At 39.0% G+C, this 10,789-nt stretch overlaps 1 long non-coding RNA gene across 2 annotated transcripts in view; it reads left to right on the forward strand.

Annotated features, from left to right (window-relative positions):
* Positions 1–9,533, forward strand: part of LOC138759881 (uncharacterized) — a 128,695-nt gene extending 119,162 nt beyond the window's left edge. Inside the window, exons 6-7 of one of the 2 annotated variants that reach the window (XR_011355194.1) lie at positions 6,600–6,895; positions 9,377–9,533. This is a non-coding gene — a long non-coding RNA (uncharacterized lncRNA). Of the gene's footprint in view, positions 1–6,599; positions 7,743–9,376 lie in introns of those variants that run through there. The other variant, XR_011355193.1, reaches the window with a different exon arrangement.
* The last annotated feature ends 1,256 nt before the right edge of the window (positions 9,534–10,789 follow it).

Raw genomic sequence — 10,789 nt, forward strand, 5'->3', positions numbered from 1 at the left:
CAACTAAAGCGGCATCGTCTGCAAAGAGTAGTTCACGGACAAGTTGCTCTTGTGTCTTGGTGTGAGCTTGCAGGCGCCTTAGATTGAAGAGACTGCCATCCGTGTGGTACTGGATGTAAACAGCGTCTTCATTGTTGAGGTCTTTCATGGCTTGTTTCAGCATCATGCTAAAGAAGATTGAAAAGAGGGTTGGTGCAAGAACGCAGCCTTGCTTCACGCCATTGTTAATGGAGAAGGGTTCAGAGAGCTCATTGCTGTATCTGACCCGACCTTGTTGGTTTTCATGCAGTTGGATAACCATGTTGAGGAACTATGGGGTCATCCGAGGTGCTCTAGTATTTGCCAAAGCCCTTTCCTACTCACGGTATTGAAGGCTTTGGTGAGGTCAACAAAAGTGATGTAGAGTCCTTTGTTTTGTTCTCTGCACTTTTCTTGGAGCCCTCGCTTGTGGATCTATTCCATGCTGAAATGGGCATAATTCAAAAAGTGCAGCACAGTTGACATAGCGGTTAGCACAATGTCTTTACAGCGCCAGTGACCAGGGTTTGAATCCTCATGTCTGCATGGGTTTCCCCAGGGAGTCCAGTTTCCTTCCATCATTTGAAACTTACTGGGGGAATAGGTTAATTAGGTATAATTTGGGAAGCACAGACTCTTGGACCAAAATAGCCTGTTACCGTGCTGTATGTCTAAATTTAAAATTTAACATTTACATTTTTTTAAAGTTAAATTTAAATCCCATTCACACAACCTCTGCCCAGTTTCTTGTTCTGTTCAGCATGTTAGGAAATCTTTCCCTGCAAATGAAAATAATCATTTATTTCTCATATGAGGTGGAATAATACTCCATCACAAAACACCATCTGATGCATCTTTTCTCAAACTAGGAGCAAAACAGTCATTTGAATACCAAGCTGATAACTGCATTCTAATCAAATACTCCTGCAATCATGGGATCAATTGACATTTTGTGGAAAGGTCAGTGCTAGCAAGTTATGTCAAGTTGTGTTGGATAGCAAGATAGAGTACAAGCTGAAGCATTAATCAATTGTTGTCATAGTCAATTATCTAGTCAAATAGGCATCACAACTATTTATCAAATCTGATGCAATTTGACATTTTGCAAGTCAAAACTGCATGCCCTGAAAAATCAGTTGACTTTATTGCTGTTTTCATCCTTGGGTCCCAATAAACAGAGGAAGAAAGTTGTTCTTGAAATGGAACTTATCCATCACAGGAACCTTTCACTTGATCAGACTCAACTCCCACAAATAGGTTGTAATGAGAGGAAAGGAGCAGTCTTCTACTTTGCAAACTTCTCTGTAATTGATAATCCTTTAGCCTTAATTACAATGGGGCCTAATAATCTTTACGTGTATTAACAATAAATGAATAGTTTGCTTCAATGCTCACCCGGGAGAGGGACCTGGGTGAATGTGAGGTCAATGTGTTGGAACATGTTGGGGTTACGAAGGAGGAGGTGTTGGAGCTGTTGAAACACATTTGGATAGTTAGTCTCTCAACCCAAATAGTAGATACCCCAGTTTACTACAGGAAGTGAGAGAAAACAATTGCTAAGGAGTTGGCGACCATCTTTGCATCACCCCGGATAACAGGATTGGTAGCAGATGGTGGTAAATCTAGTTTCCTTGTTCAGGAAAAGTAATTCTAGAATCCTGGGAACCATAGAGCAGTAAGTCTTGTGCCAGCGATGGTCAAACTATTGGGGAGGATTCTTAGAGACCAGATTTATGAGCATTTAGAGAAGCATGATTTATTTAGGGGTAGTCAGCATGGTTTTGTGAGGGACAGGTCATGCCTCACAAGCTTCATTGAATTTTTCCAGGAGGTGACAAAAGAAATTGATGATGATCGGGTAGTGAATGTGATGTATATGTATTTTAGTTTGATAAGGTTCCCCCTTGGTAGGCTCATCCAAAAATTCATGAGACATGGGATCTATGGAAACATGACTGTGTGGATTCAGAATTTGCATGCCCACAGAAGGCAGAAGATGGTAGTAGCTGGATCATATTCTCTCTGGAGGTCAATGACTAGTGGAGTACTGCAGGGTCCTGTTTTGGGATCTTTGATCTTTTTTATAGGTGACTTGGATGAAGAAGGGGAAGGATGGTCAGTATGTTTGCAGATGATACGAAGGTTACAGGTGTTGTGGATGGTGTAAATCACTGTCATTGGTTACAACAGGATATAGACAGGATTCAGAGCTAGGTGGAGAAGTGGCAAGTGTCGTGTAATCTGGAAATGTGAAGTGATGTACTTTAGAAATTCGAACTTGAGGGCAGAGTATGTGTTTAATGGCAGGATTTGTAAGTGTGGAGGAACAGAGGGATCTTGGGACCTGGGGAGATTTGATATGTCACCAAAGACTCTTGTAAATTTCTATAGGTGTACCATGGAGAGTACTCAGACTGGAGGTACCAATGCACAGGACAGGACAAGACTAGAGCGAACTCAACCAGTGTCGTCAGAGGCATTAGTCTTCACTCCATTAAAGGCATCTATAAGAAGCAGTGTCTCAAGAAAACAGCCTTTATCTTCACAGACCCTTGACACCCAAGCCATGCCATGCCCTCTTCTACCATCAGTAAAGTGGTACAGGAGCCTGAAGACCAACACCCAATGTTACATAAACAGCTTCTTCCCCTCTGCCATCAGATTTCTGAATGGTCAATGAACTACAGTGTTACAAACCATGTGCAACGAGCAGCAATAGGCAATGAACCAGGCAGTGTTTAATTTTAAAACCATTTTATTTCTAACTCTTAAACTATAGTCTTAACTTTTAAACTACTCAACACTAAATCTATCCCCAGCTACGTGCAAGTGTCTGGGATATACCCATACCATTATAGTCCAGGCTAAAATCTAGAAAGTTACTTCAAATTCAGTGTTGAAGCATAGGCCTTTGAAATTTGATGCCCAGAATTAATGCTGAATTGATGGGATGACTGGAGTTGTGACTGCTATAGTCTCATGAATTCTTCTTGTGTTGCCTTTGAAGAAACCATCCACACAAGCTCCTGGTCCTTTTGTAGGTGAGACTTGAACTGGGCAGGCTCCATGAAGCTTCCAAGACCCTGGCACTGGTCTTTCCAAGTAACTTCACTACTAGTCACAATCAAAATGAAGCACTTTGCTGCCCAAAAAGACCCTCCTGGCACAGATCAACCGTCTGAAAAGGCTCAGTCATTCATAGAGCATGTTTAGCCCTGAATTTCATTAAAAAATGGCTGGCCACAAGAGCTACTTTCAAAGAGCTGTTTCCTCTCCAGCAGTCAGAATAGTTCTCCTTTGCAAAATCACAGCGTCTTTGCAATTGTATTGAATTCTGGAACAGATTTATGACAAGCCTTCCCTCAGTTCTGCCAATGTATCAAATTATCACTGGGCTGTGACTTGTGTTGTGCTTGTGTGAAATGTTGTGTTAACTGTGACCATTCAGTCCCTCCTTTCTATACTATCCCTTATAGTGATAATCCCATTTTACTAAAATGGAAGCTTGAAATGACACACTACCTCACTTTTGCTATTTTTTGGACTAATATATTAGTGAAAATGTAATTTTTGCTTCTGTAATGCTCAACATGCCTGCTGCAGCAAATATGTTCATGACAATAAATATGATTCAGATATACAGTATAGATTCCTCAAGGTTGCTATGCAAACTGATGGTGGTTAAGAAGGTGTTTAGGACCCAGAGCTTTGTCTTCTGGGGAATTTTGCCACAGTGGATAGATCTTTAACTAATTGTCAACTTAAATTCACAGAAATTGCCTTGTGTATGGCCCGGATAGCATAGCAATAACATGGAAGTCTGACTCCCCTCTACTCATGGATAGGTGGTCTTTGGAGATGAATAGTTGCATCCCACTTGAAAAGGTCACAGACAATCTCAGGAAGGGATATAACACCTTCCTAAAAATCTAGCAGCCTTACTTAGAATGTATAAGTACCTCCCTGGCACCAACATATGGTTATGATCGTTACTGGCTAGCTAACACTAGTTAACACTGTGGCATTATCGTGTCTCCATATGTTTTACTGTACACACTGGCAATGGGATTTTTTTTAATGTTTCTCTTTGTTCTTTCTCTGTTTAATAGGACATATAGAGGAGAGGGGGAGGGAGGGATTCTCTTGATGTTCTGTATTTGGTATGATTGTTGATTGTTAAATATATTTTAAATGGTAAATAAAATATTACCAAAAAAAAGTTGAAGTTTTAGCGAGAGATGAAGAGGATATTTACTCGATGTTGCCTTGATTGTAGAATGTGTCTGACAATTCATCGAGCTAGGTCTTTTTGGAGCAACCAAAGATGAGAGCTGGTTAATTGAGGTATATGTGGTTATGAAAGGCATAGTTAGAATGGACAGCCAACACCCTCTTCCCAGTTGACAACTTCAAGTAACAGAGAATATGTATCTAAAATGAGTGGAGATGTCAGAGGTAAGTTTTTTTTTTACTCAGTGGTGGTTGTCCGGAATGCATTGCTAGGGGTGGTGGGACAATAGGGATTTAAGAAAAATGGAGGGTTCTGAACTGATTAAGGATTGATGCGGAGTAGTTTTCTATAGATCAGTACATTGTGGTGGGCTGAAGGGACTGTTAATGTTCTAACATAGACCAATTTTACTTTGTCAACTCTAGCCACACTAAGGTAAATTTTACACTTGCCTAGGATACCTGTAGTGTGTGTTTTGGTGATTCTTCAAAAGGCAAGCAGGCAAATCAGTTATTGCAGTTGATAGGTGGTACACGGTCCAAACTTAATTTCCTTCTGCCTACAGATTCACTCAAAACCCTGTGCTTAGTGTAACTTTGTGCTTCGAAATTCTCATGCCCAGCAAGAAAGCCAAGAAATTTGTAACTGTTGCTTTTCCACCCTTGATCTCAGATATCGTCAAAATATTCAACAGTCTCAAACCACTGTTCTCACTCTATCGGAGATCCACATTCAAAGACCTGTTCCGTCATGTGAACTCTCTTCAGCAGCACCATTTTGTCTCCAGGCTGTCCGAACAATAGCTCTACTTATACTGAAACATATTTAGCTCTTTAACAATAAATCCTCTCCATTTCCCGCCTCAATAGCCACAGACCACCAGCTCTGGTGTTTCAAGCTCTTTGTGTCTTTCCTTCCCACTCACATTCCTCTAACCCCATCTCACCAATTGTTTTCGCTATTCTTTTCTCTAACCTTTCTCTCACAGGCTCTGAGCAATCTGTCCTTGGCAGGGATGTGTACTTTAATCCCCTATATCACCTGTTGGAAAAGATCCAGTTGGACGGCATTGATCTCTTCTTCAACCACATTCCCTCACAACTTTGTTCTTTTTGCCACTTAATATTTCTATATTTCCTTTCAACGAGAGGACATTAGTTCCATTAACTTTGCTGGCTCATAAAGCATTCCCATTCCTCCCAAAAAAATTCCCTGCAACCTATTTTCTAACAATTTAACTTACTCGTGGGCTAAACCTCCTGTCAACACCCGCATCTGAGGATACTGGAGCACCAGAATAAAATGCACATGGTGACCGAGAGAATGCACAAACCGCATCTGAGGCCAGGATTGAACCTTGGTCATTGGAGCTATTTGGCAACCGCTCAGCTCCCTGTACAACTGTCTTCTACCCAAAAGTGCTGGAGAAACTTAGCAGGTCTTGCAGCACCCAGGGGACATTTCCAAGCGAGTGAAAAAGGGCTCAGGCCCGAAGTGGCAACTGTATTTTACTTCATCTAGATGCTGTCTGACCAGCTAAGTTTCTCCTGCACTTTTGTGAATTGCACTTGACCCCAGAAGCTGCAGATTCTCTTGTTTAACTGTCTTCTACCATTCCCTATTTATGATTAATCCTCCAGCTTCTGATTTTTTTTTTTACAAAGTTGATGAAACATCAACTACCTACTTAACTCCACTCTGCTCACTTATTTCAATCCAAGCCAGTCAGAAATTGCAGCAGACTTCCATCAAAGGATTAGTTTGTGCTTCATTCAAGGTAAGGTATTGGGATAGTGTTTCCCCTGTTGGCACATTCAGTGATTCTGATTTTGTTTCTGCCGCTAATGAAAAGTTAAAAATTTCAACATAAGCCTGAAAAACTAAGCACTGTTTCAGAGAAGCATTAGTTGAGCAAATTTTGTTTTTAAAAATATTCATTTAGAGGTAGCACAGATGTGGCCTGAGTAATCCTATTGAAAATTGATTTCTCATCAAAATGATGACCATTTTAAATCTTTTAACCATTAATAAACAGACTTCCAATATGAAAAAACTGGAATATTTTCTTATGTTTCAGTACAGTAGACTCCATTTTGAAAGGAGAAAAGTACTTTAAAATGTTCGGTTTTAACTGGTGGGCCTCCTGAATGTCCCATTTACTGTATATTTCAGTGTATAAGTTGACCCCTTTTTCAGCCTAATTTTAAGGGTTTTATGGTATTTGGCATAAAAATCAACTTCCATTTTCTGGCTGCTTGAGGTGCTCCATTGACCAGCATATAATTTGACCCCCCACCCAAAAAAAAAAGCTTGCAATGTTGTTGACTGGCATATATGTTGACTTCCATAGATCATATGGATTTATTGCTGGGCGTTGGCTGGAGGTGATTGCTATCATGGAGGATCTATTGACCCAACACAGCACACGACGAAAATATAAAGCGAGTTGAACAGTTGAAAGTGATAGAAATGGCCAAAAAAAAACCAACAACTTGTGCTGCTACAAGAAAATTTGATGTGCATGAAAAGTTGGTAAGAGATTGGAGGAAGAAAGAAGAGACTTTAAGAAAAATACCAAAAAGGCAATGTTCATTGAGAAAAGGAATCACTCGTCGGTCAGAGTTGGAAAATCATGTTGCAGAATGGGTATGTGAACAGTGGCAAGATTGCTACATAGTCACCTGAAATAAAATTAGAACATTTGAACTGAAGTGGGCCAAGTCGCATCCAGACCTCAACGATGATTTTGAGGCTACAATAGGCTGGTGCAATTGTTTCATGAATAGGAAAAATCTGGTATTATGACAAAAAACAAAAATTGCTCAGAAACTACCAAAGATATTGATCATAAAGTTGTAAGTTTTCATCAATTTATTAGACGTAATGGGCAGAAACACCAGTTTGCATTGGCAACTATTGTAAACCTGGATGAAACCCCCATGAATTTCAGCATGATGGGCAATAGAACAGTGGAATGGAAAGGTGTTAAAACGGTGCAAACCAGAAGTGAAGGCCAAGAAAGGACCAGGTTTATGGTGGTACTATTGTACATGGCTGACAGGACAAAGTTAAGACCCATGGTAATCTTCAAGTGCAAATTTAAACTAAAAATAAAATTCCCTGCAGGTAAATTGGTATATTTTCATGAAAAAGGATAGATGGATGAAAATGGGGTGAACAACATGTGGAACATGTAGCCAGATAGTTTGCACAAAAAACAAGTTTGGTGGTCTGGGATAGGTTTTGTAGCCACTTAACTGAGAACACAAAAAGTAGATTAGCACTACATAATACTTAGCATGGTGGCTATCTTGGGTTGTTTGGTGTCTATATTGCAACCTCTCTATGTCTGCTTGAACAAACCATTCAAAGACCATGTGTGCGAGGAATAGAATACAAGGATGTTGAGAGCTGAAAAGTCACTTACAAAAGGCGGGACAGCACATGGTGCATCACTTGATATGTTGTGTAATTTTGTGCTCAAGACGTGGGACATAGAGACCAATTTAAAATCGTTTATTTTTTTTATTTTTATTTTTTATATATATGTGTGTTTATATTATAAAAATGTAGCATCTCTTGTGCAATTGATGGCACAAAAGATGATATATTGTGGGACACTGACGATGAAGCTGAAACCGCCTCATCAGATGCAGACTGGGACCCATATGATGACTATTTGTTGCCATCTTTGCTTCAGACAATGATAGAATGATTTTGATGGGTTCTAAATGTGTTGTTTTCAGGCAATGATAGTGATTTTGAAGGTTGGTAATTGTGTTGTCTTCAATGAAAATCTGTCACAGTTTTTTTGTTTTTCAAGCATTAACTTGTACATCAAATTGGTTTTGCAAGGGTCGACTTGTACACCGGATCAGCACGGATTAGATTTTGAGCTGAATTTAAAATGTCAAAAGTATATCCAGTGTATAAGTCAACCCCCATTTTTTGAGAGATTTTTTTTGGGGGTTCACAACTCGACTTGTAAGCCAAAATATACAGTAATAGAAACTCACCACGAAGAGTAATTTAAATTGAAGGTGTTCTCCCTCCATGTCCTGACCTCCTTGAACTCTATGATGTCAATACCTGCCTTTGCCCTCAGGTCCATTTCTTTAGCTTTGGATCTTTTGAATTTTCCTGGCTTTTCAAAATTCCTGATCCAGCTGGAACCCTACCCACTATTGACCACTTCTTTTGAAAGGTCATTGATCTGAAATATTGATTCTATTCCCCTTTCCAGAGACATTATTTGTCCTGCTAAGTATTCCCAGCATTTTTCATTTGTGTTCATCCTTGAATCTGTCAGGGACTTCTCAACCTGAATTTAAAAAATATTCAATTGAAATTTTGACTTGTCATTCTGAGATTGGGAATTGGATAGACATCCATCTGGAAGTAAAAAGTTGAAACCCTGGTTTCATTTTAATTTTTGAAAATTCTAGAAGGAAATAATTCATGAAAAATATAAATTACACATTAGTAAAAGGTCCTGAAATGATGTGCAACATTTATATACATATCTGCAAATTTTTAGTAGCTGAGAAATTTATTAACAGACAATAACATGATAGAATGTGGTAAGTCACTAGAACATTTTCCCCAGTCCATTGCTGATCATAAATATTTTTTAGAAAACTTAGGCTCAACCTAAATCCTGTCATTGTCAATGTTTTACAGGTGGGAGGTACAGGTGAATGATGGTAGGTAGCATGGTCATTGAGTTGTCTTGGCATCGAAAGATAAATGATTGTTCCAGCTGTTTACTGAGAGACACCATTAAAAAGTCAGGAAGTACGGTTGACCTAGTCAGTGTCAATTTGCACTATTATTTGTAGCTGCGTGGGAGAATTGTTGCCCAGGATATGATTACGGGTTGTTTTGTGTGGAATTTCATGGACTACAAATCTGGGTGAAGTTGCTGTGATCATCCTACTTGTATCCCAACTGGCTTGAGGAATTGTAGGGTTGACAAATGCATGACGGTAGCAATATTGTGTATTTCATGAGGGAGTTGTAGGGGAGGAAAATATTTTGCATTTATATTGTACTTTCTAAACCTGTATCAGTTGGAGTTTTGCACCTGATTACATTTTTGGTGAAGTATAGTTCCTGTTGTAATTTCAGATATATATCAGCTAAATTTCACAGCAAGCTGCAGATAACACAGGACAACAATTGTTTTCAAAAGGTTTGCTTCCTGAAAGAAAACTGGAGATTGACTGACAACTTCAACCTGAATGCAAAGATAATTTCAGATTTGTTGTATAATGTAGGAAGTTGGAGAAGCATTAAATTAACTTTGATTGAATTTAGCATGTTTAATTGCTTAATGATACTGGCACTTTCCTTTAATTCAACTGACCTCAAAATGTCTTGCTGATTTTCATTTGTACACCGCATCTGATGTCAGTGTCCAACAATAGTTGCCAGCATTGATGGATTCCAATTGCCTTGATATTGCTTTTCCATGGTCGCAATGTCCTGGTGAAACCTTTCACTATGTTCATCACTGACTGCATCATGATCAGCAGGGAAGAAGTCCCAGAGTGAATACAGAAAATGAGTTTTTAATGACATGTTGCATTTCATAGTTTAAATGTTTGAAGTAGACTTGAAATATAATAGGAAGTCACAAAAACAGGTTATCTTTCAAAATAAAATGGAATATTTTAAGGTGATTTTTGTGATCAGCGGCCAAACATCCATAAAATACACCCGCTAAATCTTTGTTGTTCAGTATAATCAGTTTAAGAGATCAAGGTTGAAGGATAAATTCTTGCCAGGATATTACTCTATTTATAATTTTTTTTTTACATTCAGCTCCAAGAGTTGGGTACCAGATCCGAAGGAAAACATTATAGGCCCACCAGCACACCCTCAGTACTGCACTGGAGAGTTGGTCAATTTTTATTTTCAAGTCTCTGGAGTAGGAGTTAAACTCACAACCTTCTGACTCAGAAATGCACACACAACTCTTTGTTCTACATTTTTTTATGCTTTAATAGATGAAAACATGTGCATATGAAAATGATTAGCAAGAATTACAATTGATTAAAGTTCTTAAATTCAAGCAATTATCCCCATACAGCGTAAAGTTTTCGGAACATTGCAGCCATTATAATCTGTAGGTTGTGATTCCAGTAATTACTTTGGTGCCCTTAAGCTTTGACTCTCGACACATCATCATCCCACAGTCCTTTCACAACCTATGGAATTTGTTCATGCAGTAGACTAGGGAGGGGACTTTAATTTGCATGTGACTTCTGCTTTGCAGACATATGTAATACTCATTCTCCATGCAGCTGGGAGCTCCAAGACAGAGCAGAGTTATCCTCAGACCAGACCATCCATCTCAATTTGATTTGTCTTTTTTTTTAAAGACAATCACAATTAAATGATCTGAGATCTCCTGGCATGTTCTCCTCTTCCCAGATGTGGAAGATAAGGTTGTGAATTTGCACTGAAGTTTTTTCCACACAAGTTTTAGGGTGTGTTCTTTTGGCCTTCTGATCTTTTCAACATCTTTTTGGTTAAAGG

This window comes from Narcine bancroftii, chromosome 4 (assembly GCF_036971445.1).
Source record: "Narcine bancroftii isolate sNarBan1 chromosome 4, sNarBan1.hap1, whole genome shotgun sequence".
Taxonomy (NCBI): domain Eukaryota; kingdom Metazoa; phylum Chordata; class Chondrichthyes; order Torpediniformes; family Narcinidae; genus Narcine; species Narcine bancroftii.